The sequence below is a fragment of the Ursus americanus genome, chromosome 32 (assembly GCF_024610735.1).
Source record: "Ursus americanus isolate L20-20 chromosome 32, mUrsAme1.1.p, whole genome shotgun sequence".
NCBI lineage: Eukaryota > Metazoa > Chordata > Mammalia > Carnivora > Ursidae > Ursus > Ursus americanus.
The window spans coordinates 23263250-23280255 of NC_142158.1; the positions used below are offsets into that span (position 1 = coordinate 23263250).

At 46.2% G+C, this 17006-nt stretch overlaps 1 protein-coding gene and 1 long non-coding RNA gene across 3 annotated transcripts in view; both read left to right on the plus strand.

Annotated features, from left to right (window-relative positions):
• The window catches only part of E2F3 (E2F transcription factor 3), a 72070-nt gene that overhangs the window by 299 nt on the left and 54765 nt on the right, over positions 1-17006 (plus strand). The gene's annotated exons all lie outside the window — the stretch shown is intronic.
• LOC148107329 (uncharacterized) lies at positions 10-12730 on the plus strand. The gene is made up of 2 exons (XR_015722606.1): positions 10-76; positions 4883-12730. It is a non-coding gene; the product is annotated as an uncharacterized LOC148107329 (long non-coding RNA).

The window sequence follows — 17006 nt, forward strand, 5'->3', positions numbered from 1 at the left end:
GTTAGTGACCGGGACGGCTCGGGGTCTGCCGCCGCCGCGGGGACACCGGATTCTGTTGGGGGCAGAAGCCGTGGGGGTAGGCTGTTGAGCGGGGTTTTGGAGTGGGAACGGGGGGTTGGGTGCTTGAGGGAAATGAGTAAGCAAGAAAAATCTAACTAAGTAAATGCCCCGGCCTCCGGTTCTAGGAACCTCGGGCCGGGAGTGTCCGCCCCAGGGGGTGGGTATGGTGTTTACGTGTATTTTTTTCCTAGGGGGCCGATGGATGGGCGATCGAAAGGCGGAGGGGGGGCTTCTCTCCAATGGCCGAGTTGAGCTCTGTTTTCTGTCTTCCTTCCCTTGTGCTGGAGGGGGAGGGGGGCGGGTCAGAGGGTAGGGTGTCTGTAGGATTCCCAGGCCACCCGCCACCCCCTCCCTTTGTCCCTGTAATTTATAAAGCGCCTTTGAGAGATGATTTAGGTCAGTATGCGGCTTCTCTTTTTGTTGATACTAGAAAGAAGTGTGGCCCGGAGGTCTCTCCCCTTTCTCCTTTTCTCTCCCTTCCTCCATGCCTCCTGTCTTCACCCTCGTGGTGAGGCTTGGCCCCCACGAGGCTAGAAACGAACCCGAGTCAGCTGTGGTTGATAATACCAGTCGTTGACCTCACCTTGTCTCAGTTCCAAATGGGTGTATTTTTTTGGAGAATCAAGATTTTGCAGGGCTCTTTAAGAAAGTCAGCACATAGGCAGCACTTTGGGAAATGAGATGGGTTTTGGAATAATGAAAATTTTTTTATTCCCTTACTCTTTTCCAATTTCTCCCATGGTTGAATCTTAACTGCTTTCCAGCCCCAGCGATACTTGCTGAGGATGTGTGTGATAGTCTCAGAGAAGCTCATCGTTTTTAGTGACAAGGGTCTGCCAGCAGGGGGGAGATAGAGTACAGTACCTACTTACACATACTGTATTCAGGATGCTGGATCTCAGGTGCAAGAATATTCCATGCTTTTAGCATTAAATCCTGCTAACTTCATCTGACCTGAACATGTTTAGAATCTTTTTTAAGTGTATTGGCCCCTTACACAGTTCTCTTACTATATCATACACCTAATCTGAAACAACCAGCTATTGACATAATTCTTGTATTGGATTCAGATTTATGGAGAGTAGTTTTGATAATGGGAAATTATGAGACCACCAGATTGCTGGGTTGTTGTTTTTTTTAAATCCTAGCCTGCTTGTCGAGCCTCCAAAACTGTCTAGCCAAACTTACATGTAGTTCATTGTATTTAGAGTATAAAAATTATCTTCACTGTCTTCCAAGTTATTTCAAAACTTTTATCTTTCTTTCCATGAGATTATTCCAGAGTCATGAGCACTGAAGATAGTTTGGTTTTCTTATCAGAATTATATTAGACTTTCATTTAAGTCTTGAAATTTTGTTCATCTTCTTTCCCCAAGGCGGAAGGAAGATGGCTTGGGATAGCTAAATGATTGGCTGAGCAGAAAACCATTTAAACACTTTGTGTCCAAGAAGAGGTTGAGAACTCTGTTCTGGTGACCAAATATGCAGACCTACCTGGTTCCAATTCCCAAGAACATCTAACGGCTTTTAACAGGAACAGATCCTTACCTTTTTTTTTAATGGGAGAAAATAATATGAGTACTGCCTTACTAGCTATATTGCCTCTATCATTTACAAATTTCATGATCTTAGGCAAATAACTTAATTTCTCAAAAGTTTTCCTTTTCTGTAACATAGGAACAATAGCAATACTGACTTTAAGGTTCTTTTTAAGTGTCAATATGACAGTGCATGCAAAACTCTTTGCACAGTGCCAGGCAAATAGTAGATATCCAACAAAATTAGCATTCAGCAATGTTATTTCTTTCATAACTTAGAGAAATAGTGTCAGACTTCGTGCACGCTCCCTTGTTTACATATGAGAGTAAAATCTTTAAAAGTTTTCTAAAGTGATATGGAATTTATGATACCAAATTAATTTGGGTTTTTAAATCCACAGAACATGGCTGTTCCAGCAATGGGTAAAATAGGGACATGTCAGTAGGACAGGACTATATAGAGATGGTGTCGAACCGCTGTACATGATCTTGTGCCCTGAGTGGTGATAAATTTAGATCAACTCATCCTCGCTTTTTCGCCGGGGCTCTACCTCTCCCATGACTCTATGGACCTCCTCACTTTGGGCTGCAGTCTTGTCCTTCCTGGCTCTCAGCTGTCCGCAAGGCAGAGGCATGGTCTAGGTAAATTCATTTTCACCTGTGGACTGTTGGAAATGGAAGAGCTGTAGAGAACCAGAGCCAGAAGTGCTATTTTCTGAAGCCGAAAGGGCCTCATCATTTTCTGCCTCTCCTAAAAAAGGTGAAATTTATTTCATTCTCCTCCTAGAAAATTTGGGATCTATTAATGAAAGAGACAGTGGCCTTTCACATCTGATTTACTTTAATCCAGTCACAGTAGCCTCCTGATTATACTTTGGGGAAGAACCCACAGTGCTGGAAATTTCTGTGTGAGAGTGGAGGAACCATAGATGCTATGCTGGGTCTGTTTTGTTTTTTTTTTTTCTGTGTGAGTATAAAAGAAAAACGCCGGGTTCCTGTGGTTCTATACTCAATAATCTTGCTTCTGCTGAGATATATGGTTGATGCCAAGTTTAAACTAGGAGAGAATTTTTAGTCACTACATACCCCAAAATGGAAGTTTTGATATAATGCAGTGCCCAGACTCGGGCAGTACAAATAGCTGCTCTATAATCAGTACCAAGGGCGCCACTCTAATCACCCTCTGAAACAAAGCACCCTTAAATGTGGCACTGTGAGCTGAGGAATCCAAGTTTGCGAACAGGAAAGGATTTTTTTTTCTATAAGTTGTCACCTTGTGTAATGCTTGGAAGAGTAGATTCCGAGATTAATGCTGTGCGGTGTAAAGCTAACTTGAAAACAGAAAATAATACTCAAAGCTTAGGCCTGAATAAACAGCAGCACCTGGAGATTTAAAGGCTGGGGGGTGGTGGAGGCGGGGAGTTGCTTTTATTCTCATTTCTCAGAGATCTCATGCAGTAATTTTCTTTTAACTCTTCTGTTTTGGGGCACCTGGGTGGCTCAGGCAGTTAAGCGTCCCACTCGATCTCAGCTCAGGTCTTGATCTCAGGGTCATGAGTTAAAGCTCCGCGTTGTGCTCCACGCTGGGCTGGGCAGGGCATGGAACCTACTTGAAAAACAAAACAAAACCTCTTCTGTCTTGATTGCCTCCCCCAAGGTATACCACCCACACCTTCAACCCCCTTTCCACAGGACGGGGACCCATTTGGCAAAGCTTCAGATAACCATCCTTAGTTTCCGGATTTCACAGGATTTACCTTTCATTAGTCCAGTTTACGGTCAGTCATTTTGCCAGGCTCATTGGCTCCCATTTCTTTCTAACCACCTCCTTTCTCACTTACGTTGTTATACCCAAGATGAGAGAAAGCCAACGATTGCCTGTGCTCAGGGTATCGAGTCCCGCCCCGGTGCCCATGAAACCACCCCAAAGAGTGCAAGGCCCAGAAGTAGATTTCAGTTCTTATCAGATTCTCTGTTTCAATTTGGTTTTTAAAGAGAGGAACTTTCCTGAATTCTTCGAGGTACTAAGCATGTGGTTTAATGCATATTTTCGTGCTTGTTAGCAGCTTAAAAATAGTGTTTTAGGGATTGTATTTACAATTGCTAAGAAGCATTTTTTTTCTACTGATCATTTTTCATGGGACTAAGAAGGGAAGATAAACTGGGAAAGCAGTAAATAGAGGAAACCACTAATGGTATCTCCTTCCTCCTACTCTGATCCGCTCTTCGGCTTCACAGAGTGACTTGGAAAATGTATCTTACACAAAGAAAAGTTAGACGATGAGGCTTAGAAAAGCAACAACTGAGGTGGGGACAGGAAACCCAGGAGGGGGTTTAATATAGAGGGATAACACATGTAGCTTTTGCTCCAATAAGAAGGAAATTGGTTTGTTTTCTGTTGTCACTTTTGCTTCAAACACTTCCCCCACCCCCATAAAGCAGTGTGTCTTTAGAACTCAAAGAATGTACAAGTTACAAAAATGCATTCTTAGTCTTCCCCGGACCTTAACTGGGGGTCAGTCTTGTGGCCATAGCGGCCACAGTCATCTGCAGTATCACTTTGAGCAAGAAGAGATAAAGCCCACTGGTTGCCAGATTGTATCGCAAAGCCCATGCACTTTGCTTTGCTGGAGCGAACCTGAGCAAAGCAGGCCATTACTTAGATCTGTCAACTAAGGCCAGGGCTTATGTCCGCTGGAGGTTGATAGGGAGAATTGACAGCTGATGGAATAGGGAAGGGATAGAAAGAGGTACAGTTGACCCTTGAACAGCACACACACACACACACACACACACACACCCCGTCAAAAAGCTGAGGATAGCTTTTGGCTCCCCAAAAACTTAACTACCAAGAGCCTACTATTAAAACTTTCCTGGTAACACAGTGAACACAGATTCTTCCCATGTGTTATATACAGTGTGATAATCAAGTAAGCCTGAGGAAAGAAAATGTTATTAAGATCACAAGGAAGAGAAAATACACTTCTAGTACTGCAATAAATAAATAAATAAATAAATAAATAAATAAATAAAACCTCATAGAAGTGGATGCGTGTACTTCAAACCCATATTGTTCAAGGGTCAGCGAGCAGTGGCTTTGGCCCAGCTGTCTAGGGCTATCTATAGGGCCCAGGCAATATTCTTATAATTTGGCAGTCCTTAAGAATAATGCTTTAGGTTAGCACAGGCAACAGTCGATGACTGCCATGGTCTTCGTTCGACTCCTGACGTTGAGAGCTGTAAAGCAACAGTCATCATCTGACCCAATCCCCTTCATTTTGCAGGTGAAGAAATTCAGCCCCAGTGGAGTTCAGTTACTTGCCCAAGGTCACAAGCTAGCTCATGGCAAAGCCAGGACTGAAATTGGAGACTTGAATTCTTAGAGGAAGCCTCATTCACCAAGAAAAAGTTAACTATGTCTCGTGTGCCCTACATGGGAAAAATCGGATGTATAGAGTACATTTTAGATGGCCTTCAGGAGGGATTATATATATTTTTTTTCTTTTGAAATGTGCACATATGGAAGTGTCCTTTGAACAGTTGGTCTTGGAGTAACAACTCGTTGTCAACTCTTCAGAATAAGCGAAGCAACTTTAGATGTTCAATGAAAGGGAATTTTTTAAAATGGAAGGAATGACTGACTCTTACCAAAACGTGGTAGTATTTTTAAAGCTTTGTTACTTACAAGCCTGTTCTCTGTGTATATGACGTTTCTGGTGCTTAAAGGGGGAAACATGTACTTCACAGAGAAGAGAACCTCAGAGGACTTTTGAAACTTTCTTCAGGGCAGGGGCAGCACATAGCTGTGGTGCTGGAAGTTTCGTCGGGCCATCCACGTCCGGAGTTGCTGGACAGGTTTGCAGAGGTGCTCGCCGGTCACATTGGACTAGATGCTCTTCCCCCAGGAAAGACTTCTGATTTAACCAAGTGGCTGGTCAGTTAACACTTTCAGAGGAAGTCGCCATCCCCTAAAACCCAGAACACATTTCATTAAAATGCCTTCTTTTACTGGTGGGACTGAGTAAGCTTAAAAATAGAATCCCTTCAAGCCCCGAGGCCTAAAAGTGAAACCTAATCTGAGGTGTCTGTAGTTCTTCCAGGCGTTAGGGGCTCGGATCTTTGGCTTGTGTGGCTCCCACAGACCCACAAGGGGCCGTGTGTAGACACGGTCTCGCAGCTGGGGAGCGGTCAGTAGCACGAAGACAGCAGTTGTGGTTATCAGTGAAACTTGTTGTCCCAGAAGATATTTTGGTAAACGGAGTTGGGCTTCCAGGCAGGGAGAAGCCGAGTGCCCTTGATCCTCCCGGCCAGCTCATGCCTGGCTTCTCCGGCATGCCCTGCTTTTCATGACCCCAGTGGTTGTGGCTCTGGACACTGGGGTCACGGGAAGGGAACCCAGAGCCCAGAGAGCTCACCCCCTCCTTTGCCCTCTGCCATTTCTGATGCTCCGATTCTCTAGAAAAGCCAAGCTGTAGCACTGGGTCCGGCAGGCCTTAGGAGAGAGGGAGGCTCATGTGTGCCAAACGGCACCCTCACCCTGAATTCAGGCGAGAAGGGAAGGGCAGCTGGGTGTGAGGCTCAGATGGCGGAGTCCAGAGCCAGAGTGCCTGGGTGCCTCCTCGGTTCCGTGCACCAGCTGTGTGCCCTGGGGCTTAGCACGCTGAACCTCTGCGTCTTAGTTTCCTCACCGGTAAAATGGGAAGATCATAGTACCTGCCTCCCTCCCCCCCTTAGGAAGGTTGCGTGAGTTCCTATTTGTTAAGTACTTAGGGCGAGGCCTGGCCCGTGGGAGGGGTCGTGAGAGTATTGGGTAGATGGCAGAACCGCACGCCCCTTCCACGGCCATCTCTTGGGCTGTCCATGGTGGCATGTTTTCTTAACTAGCCCTGTGTTCACTTAAACGCAGTCACACCTCTACAAATGGTGGTGACTGGGAGGAGGAGTGACACACCGGGCAGTTTTCTCCTGACCTGGTCATTAGGGTCTCTGTCTCTTTATAAGCCGTGCATTGACTTAGGAGAAGGAACAGAAGAGTAAGCTTCTTATTATAATAGTACTAGCAGTAGTAATAGGTTCGTGACTAAAGTCTTTATTTCTGCGATTAAATGTGTTAATAAAGTTGCACTGCTCACATGAATTGCACTGTTAGCATGATTTCACTTCTGCACAGTAAACTATGGCTTAAGACTGAATGGCAGAAATGGGGGTGTCTGAGCACCCCGGGCCCCCGGCCAGCATGGAGGCCCTGTCCGTGTAGGGGGTGGGAGGAGAGGGCTGCCTCCCGGCCTCCCCTCCCTGTCCCCTTTCCCAGCTCCCTCCCACCCCTCACCTCTCCCTCTGCCTGGCTTCTAGAAGGACGCCAGAATTCCAGCCTTCCCTGGCTGCTCCTGGGACTTACCAAATTAATGACAACCTTTCCGCCGCCCCCCCCCCTCCGGCGTTCGAGGTCCAGTGAAATCTCGCCTTTCCCGTTCTGCCTCCCATTCCTCCCGGCTCGGCTGCTGGCCTGGCTCAGGGCTGCCCATGGCTGCAGGGTGCCCGCTGGTGTGCTCCTTTGCTCCTGGGTTCCCTCTCCTCCCACTCCACCTCCCTTCTCTTGCTGCCCTCCTTCCCACTGGCCCACCCAGTACTCCTCCTTGCAGCCTCATCATTGGTGTCCCTGCAGGGTCCAGGAAACCCATCCCCCCAGTGCCTTCTACACCCTAGACCCAGATATTCTAGAGGCGTTTTCATTCAACGTCTCCGGTGTGCTCGGCACCCTGGTCGTTCTTTTGGTGCAGAAGAAGTCGGAGGTGTGACCCGCCCACTCTCGAGTTTACAGCCTGTTTGGGGAGACAGGCTTTAAACACAAGGTGATTTCTCGAGCAAGACTAAACAGGAGTCAGGAGGAAAACAAGACTCATCTGGTCCTCAGTGGTGCGGCGTCGACAGGAGGTGCCCGCTGGGCCAGGAGAGCAGGGAGCTCTCACGGTCCTCAGTCTCCCAGCGCACGCGGGCGCACACTTGAATTGTCTGGGCACTTTCAGAAAAGGCCAACACTCGGGCCCCGCCCACATTAATTAGAATCCTTGAGGGTGGGATCCACGCATGGGGATTTTTTTTTCTTTTTTTCAAAATGTCCCAGATCATTTTGCTGTTCATTCTCAGTTGGAACTGCGGTGCTAGATGGAGAGGGAGATTGAGGACGTTGCTCATGGCTGGGGAGGCATCATAGGGCAAAAGGTGGGGAGTGGAAAATAGGTTGCCTAAGGAGAGACCAGTTAGACTGAAGTCAATATAGGGGGAATAACAGAACCTAACATTGGATATGTTGGTAAAATTGGCCTAGAATAAGGATTGGCCTTCCTACGAGGGGCAGGCAGGGAGTTAATCATAAGTGATGTGGGGGGCTATGCTTGCTGTCAGAAGGGGGCCCTGGGGCCCTGCCCTAGGCAGTGTCTGCCAGAGGGGAAGGCCGGCCCTGTGTGTTGCCATATCTTCAACCTTCTTAAAACGCCAGAAATCTACCAGTTTTAAAATGTTGGCTCGATTAAATAGGAAAATGTGCAGGCCAAACAAAATAGGTCTCTAGGACAGATTTGGCTTAAGGGCTGCCACTCAGCAGTCTCTGGTCTATGGGATAATAATAGCTCATGTTTATTGAGTGCCCGCGTGTGTGGAGGGCGCTGAACTAAGTGTTTTATGCACATTAGCGCATTATCCACATAACAACCTATGAAGTGGGTATTACCATCATGCTTGTTCTGCACAGGGAGAAACAGCGAGGGGCTAAGGGGCTGGCTCGGGTCCCCACTGATGCGTGGGGCTCGGAAATGGAACCCAAAGGGCCTGGCTACAAAGTCTCAGCATATTCCTGGCTTTTCTCCTCTGTGATCTCTGACATGGTATTCGTTATAGAGTAGAAACTCAAGCTGCCTGTCCAAAAGGAGTCACCCGGTGTTTTTCCAGGCTTACCTGGTGGAAGAATTGCCTGTAGCACTTGTTCCAGGCTCTCCCTCTACCCTCTTCAATTAGAGTGAAATACCAAGATCTGATCTTCTGGGACGTTTGGTGAATGCCGCTGGAAGTCGTTGAATGCAGGCAAAGGTTCTGGAAGCTGGAACGACCAGGCGAGGACTGAAGCTGCCCACAGAACCCGTGCACTAGTGTTAGGCTCATCTGAACTTCTTGCTCAGTTGGAGGGAATAGCCCAGCAGAGCCCGGAAACCTGGGCCAGGTACAGTGGACCCCAAGCCCACCCCTGTGGCTCCAACACCCGTATTCCAGCACATTGCTAAGGCAAACCATCTGAAGCGGGGTTACCCAAAACCCAGAGTGGGTGAAACGAGAAGGGGCTTCCAAAGCATGGAGGACCTTGGCTCAGGAGGTCCAAGTGGGTATGACTGCCACATGCCGGGTACCAACAGGCTGGGGACATATCGTATGATATGCTGGACGTCGTGCCCTCAGGATTTACTTGACCCTGTAGCAGGAAGGCTCTTCATTCTGTTGGGTGTAGGCCTGCCTGGAACAGGTTACCGAGTGAACTCAGAGCCCAGAATTTCCCTGGGAAGAGAACCACGTCACACCCTGGAGGGTATGGGCACCATAGATCTCATGAGTCTGGAAGCAGGATAGCAACATTGACCGTGTGAAAAGGCAGCATGGAAGTGAAGGAAGGGCGAAGAAAAGAAATGAAAGGACTTTAGACTGCCCCGATGTTTCACTCCCGGGCTCTCGGAATGGCGGGGGCTGAGCATGCCCTCCACCAAGGTGTGCGCTGTGGGGAGGGAACGGTTGTTTGGTAGGAGTCGGTGGCGAGTGACACCACAGGCCAGCCAGCTTCCTAAGAGGCTAGGGCCGCACGCTGGAAACGTGGCTTCGGCATAGAGGTCATACATAGTGGGCGTCTTGAAGAACAATGGCGAGCCAAGAATGGGTCTCCCTAACTTAAAAAAAAAACAAAAATTAATGTGGTGCCACCAAAACCTTTCATCGTTTTCCCTTCTGCCTGTGTAATATGAAAACAAGACAGATCCATCAGGTTGATTTGGGGGATCAATACTGTCAGGGCTCACAGAGACGAGCCATCAACGTTATTTATTATGTGCTTTACCAGGTCCAGGCCTGGCTCTGGCTGCTTTGAGGAAGCCCACGGATTGCAACCTCTCGAAGGCGAGAGCCAGCTAAAGAGTGCTGCGCGTAAAGAAAGGTCACATAATTACGTCTTGAACTAAGATGGCTCTTTGGACCGTAATTTCCTAGGCTCTCTGATTTTGCTGATTTAAAAAAAAAAAAAATCTTAAACTTTCTTAAGCTCTAGCACATTAACATTTAAAAATGAGTCTCTGAGTATTCCTCTGGAGGAAGGACTCCCGTAAATTCTAAGTATCTTTATAATTAATTTTTAAATATGTAACGTGTACATAAGCCCAAATTTGCAGCACTCTGTGAACTGACCGATTTTGTGACTATATTGGGTTGCACAACTTGTGACGATCACACTAATAATGTGAAGTTTCCAACCTTTCACGCTGCTGTTTTCCCTGTTAGCATCTCTGACGCCCTAAACCCAGGACTGTCGTGGCGGTGGGGCACCGAGGGAGCACAGGGCTGGAAGAGCTGGCCTCAGAAACAGGTTCTGTCACTTACCCGCATGTGACCTTTTACCAATTAGATGTATGAGCCGTAGGTACCTAAAATAGTGTTTCCTGTCTCCTTCAGTGGTTCGGAGGATTCAATGAGATAGCGTTTATAGGAAATGTGTGTTCCTGATTTAGCGCGTGCCCCTCCGCCACCTCCACGGGAGCAACTCTTGAGGGCTGGTGAGTCTGAATCCTCAGTATTTTTACCGCCTCCAGGGAAAGCACAGTGTTGGACAGATACTTATCAAACACCCACTTTGTGCAGAACGCAGTTCCCAGTGTTCTGAGACGTCCAAAGGCAACCAAGGCACTCCTGCCCTCATCACAGGAGAAAGGCAAGATGGAACGTGTTCTTCAGTCATTAAGACGAGATAAAAGACAGTGAAGGCCGTAAGATGGTATCGACGGAGCTTCTTAGGCATCCACACTTGGGGAAGAGGACAGAAAGCTTTAGGGCATTTGAAAATAGCAGGATTTCAGGCACCACTGATGTTTTGGGCTGAGACTGCCTCCACTCGCTCGATGCTGGTAGCCCCTCCAATTACGACTGTCCCCACTATCTCTGGACATTGCCATTGTCTCCCGGGGGCCAGATCAACCCCCCACTCCCCTTGAGAACCTCTGTTCTAGAGCTTGAAGGAAGGGCAGACACAGGGAATGCCATAGATATGTCTTCTATATCAAGTGTATATTGACATTCTAAAATATGGTAGAGATTTTCAAAGCAAATGATTTCTCGTGGCTCGGTTTTAATTTCGGCGTGCCTCCCCTCCTGTGGAACCCCGGAGCCGTGCTCCCACCCTTGGTAGATGATACAGAGAAAACTTGCTCTGCCTAGCCTCTCCGGTTTCTGGTCGGGCGTGCTGTGAATCGGCCCCTCGAAGCCTCCCTGTAAATTGGAGAAGAAAGGATCCAAGCCTGCAGCTCAGGGAAGGCCGAGGACGTTTTGCCTTTATCCTTCGCTGACCTAGGTCATTAAGGCAGACCTGGTCAGGACCTCCTCCTCAGCGTGGTTGTGGAGCCCTGTGTGACCACGCCATTCTCCCGATTATTTGGGCACATAATTTCCCCTCTCACCCCCGTCTCCCTCACCCAAATTGGGGTTCCTACCTAACGGGGCTGTAGTGAAAGTCGAATGCCATGATGTGTATCACGTGCCAGCTCAGGAGTGTTGCTGCATCATCCACGTGGTGGTTGGTAGTGGCACCATCATCGTTGAGTAGAAAGCTTCCCTTCCAGCGCAGGCCACCTGTTAGCAAATAAGGTGACGTGGACTGAGAGGTATAGACTTGCAGTTACAAAATAAGTTAGTCACAAGGATGAAGAGTACAGCATGGGGGATAGTCAGTAATATTGTAATAACTTCATACGGTGATGGTAGCTACACTTACTGGTGGTGAGCATTTCCTAGCGCAGATAATTGTTGAATCGCTGTGTTGGACACCTGAAACTAACATCATATGCGTCAACTATACATCAGTTAAAAATAATGGGACACTTGGGTGGCTCAGTGGTTAAGTATCTAACTCCTCGTTTTGGCTCAGGGCATGAGATGGAACTCCGCATCAGGCTCCGTGCTCCGCATGGAATCTGCTTGGGATTGTCTGCCCCTCCCTCTCCCCCCTCCTCCCTCCTCTCTCAAAAAATAAATAAATAAAAATAAATGCTTAGAAGAAAATAATCTTAAATGTACATATCAAAAAAGAAATTGGAAACGTAAAAATCTTTTTAAAAAGAATTGGAATTGTCTGTAGAGATTTAGGAAACATCTGTTAATGTGTTATTAATAAGCTAGCAGAAGTGAATCAATGTCAACTGAGAAATATTAATTTGCATCAGATGCTTAATAAGAAAAAATGTATAATACACGTTTTTCATCATATATAGTAATTGTGCAATCCAAACAGTTTGAAATACATCAGCCAAGCAGGAAGTTTATACATTGTTGAAGACTAGATTACATTTGTAAATGAAGAGAAAAACCTGGTGTTTTTTCTTTAACATCATGTTTATTATATTTTGCAAGTGACAGTATTAACTGCGGTACACACAGGAGCAGATAACAAAAATAAGTCAGCTCTACGTCCCCTTGAAGTGACACAATTTTCCCTTCTACTAATAAAAAAAAAAAAATACTCTCCCAACTGTAGACTTGCTCGCTGAAACACGCAAAATCTGAGTTTTGAGTTTTCGGAACTAGATGCTTAGGAGGAATATGCATGTCAGTTACTTTGCATTCTAAGGTAGTATTGGGCTGCAGGACTAGGAAGATACGAACATGCCACCAAGAGGTCAACTGGGCCGCCGTGGCATGGGCTCTGCACAACATTTAAGTGTATCCTGGGGGCGGGTGCGGAGAGTCCCCACCTGCTCAGGAGGGCAGACTGTGCTCATCCCTCCCCAGCTGCATCTAGTGATGCCACGTGGTCGGCTCATCATGGACCATAGTGGAAGGATTTACACCAGGGAACATGGCACATGCTACAAATTAGGGTGGTTTTTTTTTTTCTTTTTTCCTGGAGAGCTGGTTGTGAAATATTTAAAAATGTATTCTGTTGTGACCGTGAATAAAACGAAAAGACAAAAACTATTAGCAGCCATTCCCTTTGTAGCCGGTGCACGTACAACCACTTCCCTCACTCACCCATGCCGGCCGCTTCTCCACCAGGGAGCGTATGGATTCATCTGACTTCCCTGGTAGGTACGGACAGGGCACCTGCTATATGCCGGTCCGTCTTCTAGGCGCTAGGCTTACAGCAGCAAGCAAAATCCCCTGCCTTTGTGTGTGCCGTATCATAAATATCCTGTTCCTATCTTTGATGGATTCTGGTCTTTTTTTTTTTTTAAAGAACTGTGGTTTTTAGGTATGTGATCTCAGACCGGGGGGAAGCACTTGGGAGCATGTTAGAAATGCAGACTTTCTGGTCACACCCGAGACTTACTGAGTCAGAAACTCTGGGGTGGGACCGGCAGTGTAGGGTTAAACAGCACCCCCCTCCCCCCGCCCCCCATCATCCTGGTGCACCAAGTTTGAAAGGCACTGGTAGAGAAAAGATAGCTCTCTACAAGGAGGGATTGGGGAATGCTAAGGCCTTGCTTGTGCTGCAGTGTTGCTCGGGTTAAGTGCAGGTCTCATAGCAGCAGAGCTTACAAACGATAGTCTTGGGTGTATCAAGACAATTCAAAACTGGCAGTACCCCTTGATCTCTTCCTGGGCCTGGCATCCCTCCCTGAAACCGGAGGACTCCGGGAGGATCCTGCACGCCGCAGCCCAGAACTCAGTAACAGAAATTCTTAGCCTTCTTTGGGCTTTTCATCATCCAGCGAACAGGGAAACTGCTTCCCTCCCTTTTCTCCGGAGACTGTTGACATGTTTGCTTGACAAATATTTTCCTCCTTTTAATTCCTTCCCTCGTAATGGTCCTCTTATCTAGCACCATGAAAAATCTTTATAACCAAATTGCCAGCCAGATGTACAAGACTTATCTGGAAATGAAATGGTTGCTCTCCTTACGTGTCTGGTAATTTGGGTATTTAAAGATATTGTGAGGAGCGGATGAAATGAGAGACCACGGGAAAGCGTCCAGCCTGGAGCTGGGCACGGAGTGGCCGGGCACTCGATTACTGTCTGTGCAGTTCCTGCCCCATCCCCAATAAAGGCATTAAACAGATCACACACAGCTTTGTGTGAAAAAGCTTTTGAGTACCTTAAATTTGAATGGGTGTGACTCACCATCATATAAATTTATAATCAAAACGATGGAATCAGAAATTTTTATAGTTAAAACTTTTATATACATATATATAAATTATATATATATACATTTATATAAAATTAAACTTAGAAACTAGAAAATAAAAAAGATGTTAACCTGATTTTTTTTTCTTTATGAAGAGGGTAAAAAAAAAAAAGGCCCTAATCAGAGTGGCAGAAATCCTTTACTTCTGCACCAGCCCAAACCGTCTGCTCCTAAGTAAACTGTCTTCAGTTTATAAACTCTCATCAACTGCTACCCATGCTAAAAGGAGTGTTTGGGATGGAACGGTAGTTTCTTTTTGAGAAAAGGCTGTCTTGAAAATGCAGGTGAAGGATCATGGGGCTTGATTATGGCCCAGGTTTGTCTTGGTGGTTCTCTTTCTAAAAATGCCTCTCTAGCCATTCGGTGGGCTACTCCGCCCCCTTTCTGTCCTTCAGCCAAAACAGCTTCTGGTGACAGAGACAGTTTTAAGCTTGCCGTTTGCGGTCGATGCTGTTACAGAGGTCGAGAAAATACAGCAGGCACTACTCATTTCTTGCTTCCTGCTTTGCTCGAGAGTGTGAGGATCAGCTTTTCTGAAGCCCTCGGAGTGCTCCGTGTCACAAGGGTGGCCAAGGTGTGGCCCTTAAACGTCGGCCACTTCTGAAGGTCTAGCATGACTCAGCTGCTGCTGTCCTTCCCAAAACCAGGTCCGGGGTGTGGTCCTCCTGTCCCGCCTTGGGGAGTAAGAGAAGTTAGCCATGCTGCCTACCATAGTTGAGTTTTATAAATGTTTTTCAAATGGATCCGGGGATACGTTGTCACATTTGACAGTTACAAGTTGCCAAGTGGTGAGCTCTTTTGGGTCTTGCTTTACCTTTTGCTGTAACACAAGAATAATGGTGTTGAAATGGCCAGCTTGTTGGCTGCCCTTTTTGGGTAAGGAAGGTCTCCTGCTATTTTTGCCCCTCCTAGAAGGGATCTCAGTAGGGGAATCCCCATAGGCCCCCACTTGGCATGGTTAGAAACTCAGATCTCCTGCCCTGGGAAACTTCTTTGTGTAAATCAGACTTCTGAAGCCTGATCAACTAGCGTGTGAACTTACTCGTTTACCCTGAGACACAGAACCGCTGGTTGCTGACATTGTTGTTGCCTTGCTTGCATTCCCGATCAGGGGGTTATTAGCGGCCTCAGGTTCAAGTTGAACGATCCTGTTCGTATCCAGCTGTGATAGCTCCTCTCTGGAGCCGACCTGCAGGGGTGGGGCTCCGGCTGGCTGTTGAAGGAACATAACAGACCCTGTCATTTTTACTTAGGTGTCCACCGATGACTGCTGTGAAACATTGACTTTGTTGCCTTTTTTTTTTTTAAGAAAATACTTGTTTTTAGTACATGCTTGCTTATTTAAAGAAATCAAAGACAGTCAATGGAGTAAAACTTTAAATACCCTGTCCTCCCTCCTCGTCCTGCTTCCCTTCCTAGACGTAACCGCAATAACAGCTTGGCCTTTCCCTTTTTTGTTCATTTGCAAATATATATTTTATATGAAGGTGCAAATTGTGGTTTGCAGCGTGTGCTTAGCAAAGCAGGAGACACATTTCCACGCTGGCGTTCACCCTCCGTCATGGCTGCGCCGTTGCCCGTCATATCGATGAATGCCGTTCGCTCTTCCTCCCCATGTGATTGTGGTTTCTGTTATTTCTGGTTTTGACTGTCCTTGTGCGTATGTGTTTGTACATTTGTGTATCTCCTCCCGGGAGGTGTAGAGGGTGCCTGTTTTCCTATACTGTTTCCAGTATTGGGTAACATTAGTCTGCAGTTTTGCTAGTGATGGTTTTGCTAGTGATGCTGGCTGGTGATCTCTGATGTTTATTTTTTGTTTCTTAGTGAATACTAGTTACCACCTCCGCTACTACTGTTACTGCTCCTGGCTAGTATTTATGGAGTGTATTTATGTGCCAGGGTTGTTTTAAGCACTTTACATGGAGTTTACTAATTTCAACTTCAACATCCCTGTGAATTTGCTATGATTATCATCCTCATTTTACAGATGTAAATCGAAGCATCTCTGACCCGATTTGTGTTTCTGTGAATTGCCTCTTGGGACCCTTTACCATTTTTGTTTACAAGGCTATTTATAACTTTCTTTTTGAACTATTGGAATTTTTGATGAGTTACAGATACTGAACTTTCTCTGGTGTGTGCATGTGTGTGCGTGTGTAGTAAATATTTTTCCCTTTTTGTCATTTTCCTATTAATTTTACCTACGAAATGTTTCTCTCTACCAAAGTTTTGCTCATTTTTTTAAAACATAGAAAAAGTATACTCTCAACAGTGTATGAGTTTGGGGGCTTGTTTTGGGAAAGTCTTTCTTAATCCCTAAATTATAACAGTGTTCTGTATTTTCCTCTCCCGACTTCATAATTTTGTTATTTTGAGCTTCAACCTCCTTGGAAGGGGGCGTGCGTGTGTGTGTGCGTGTGTGTTAGAGACCTAACTTTATGTTTTTCCCAAATGCATAGCCAATCATACTAGTTAGTGCCCTTTGTTGAATGGCTCAGCCTTTCCTCATGAATTTGAAATGCCACTTCTGGGGCGCCTGGCTGGGCTTAGTTGGTAGAGCACGCAACTCTTGATCGACGTTGTGAGTTCAAGCCCCATGTTGGGAGTAGAAATTACTTAGGGAAAAGAAAGAGAAATGCCACATTTATCCTACAGAAATGTGTGTGTGTGTGTGTGTGTGTGTGTGTGTGTGTGTACACGCACATGGACCTGTATTGGTCTGCTTCTGGACCTTCTACTCTGCTCCACTGGTATCTTTGTCTGTTTCTAAGGAAATAGTACGGTGCTTTAAATACAGTAGCTTTATGGTATGTTTTGCTATAAATAGGGAAAATCGCACCCCCTCTCATCTCATACTTTTTTTTTTTCTTTCATTAAAATTACAGTTTCCAACATTATGCTTTCTTTCAGGTTCACAGACTGGGGCTCTGTCTCACTCCCCTCCCATCTACAATGAATTTAGGGTAATAAGAAAATAGTAATTG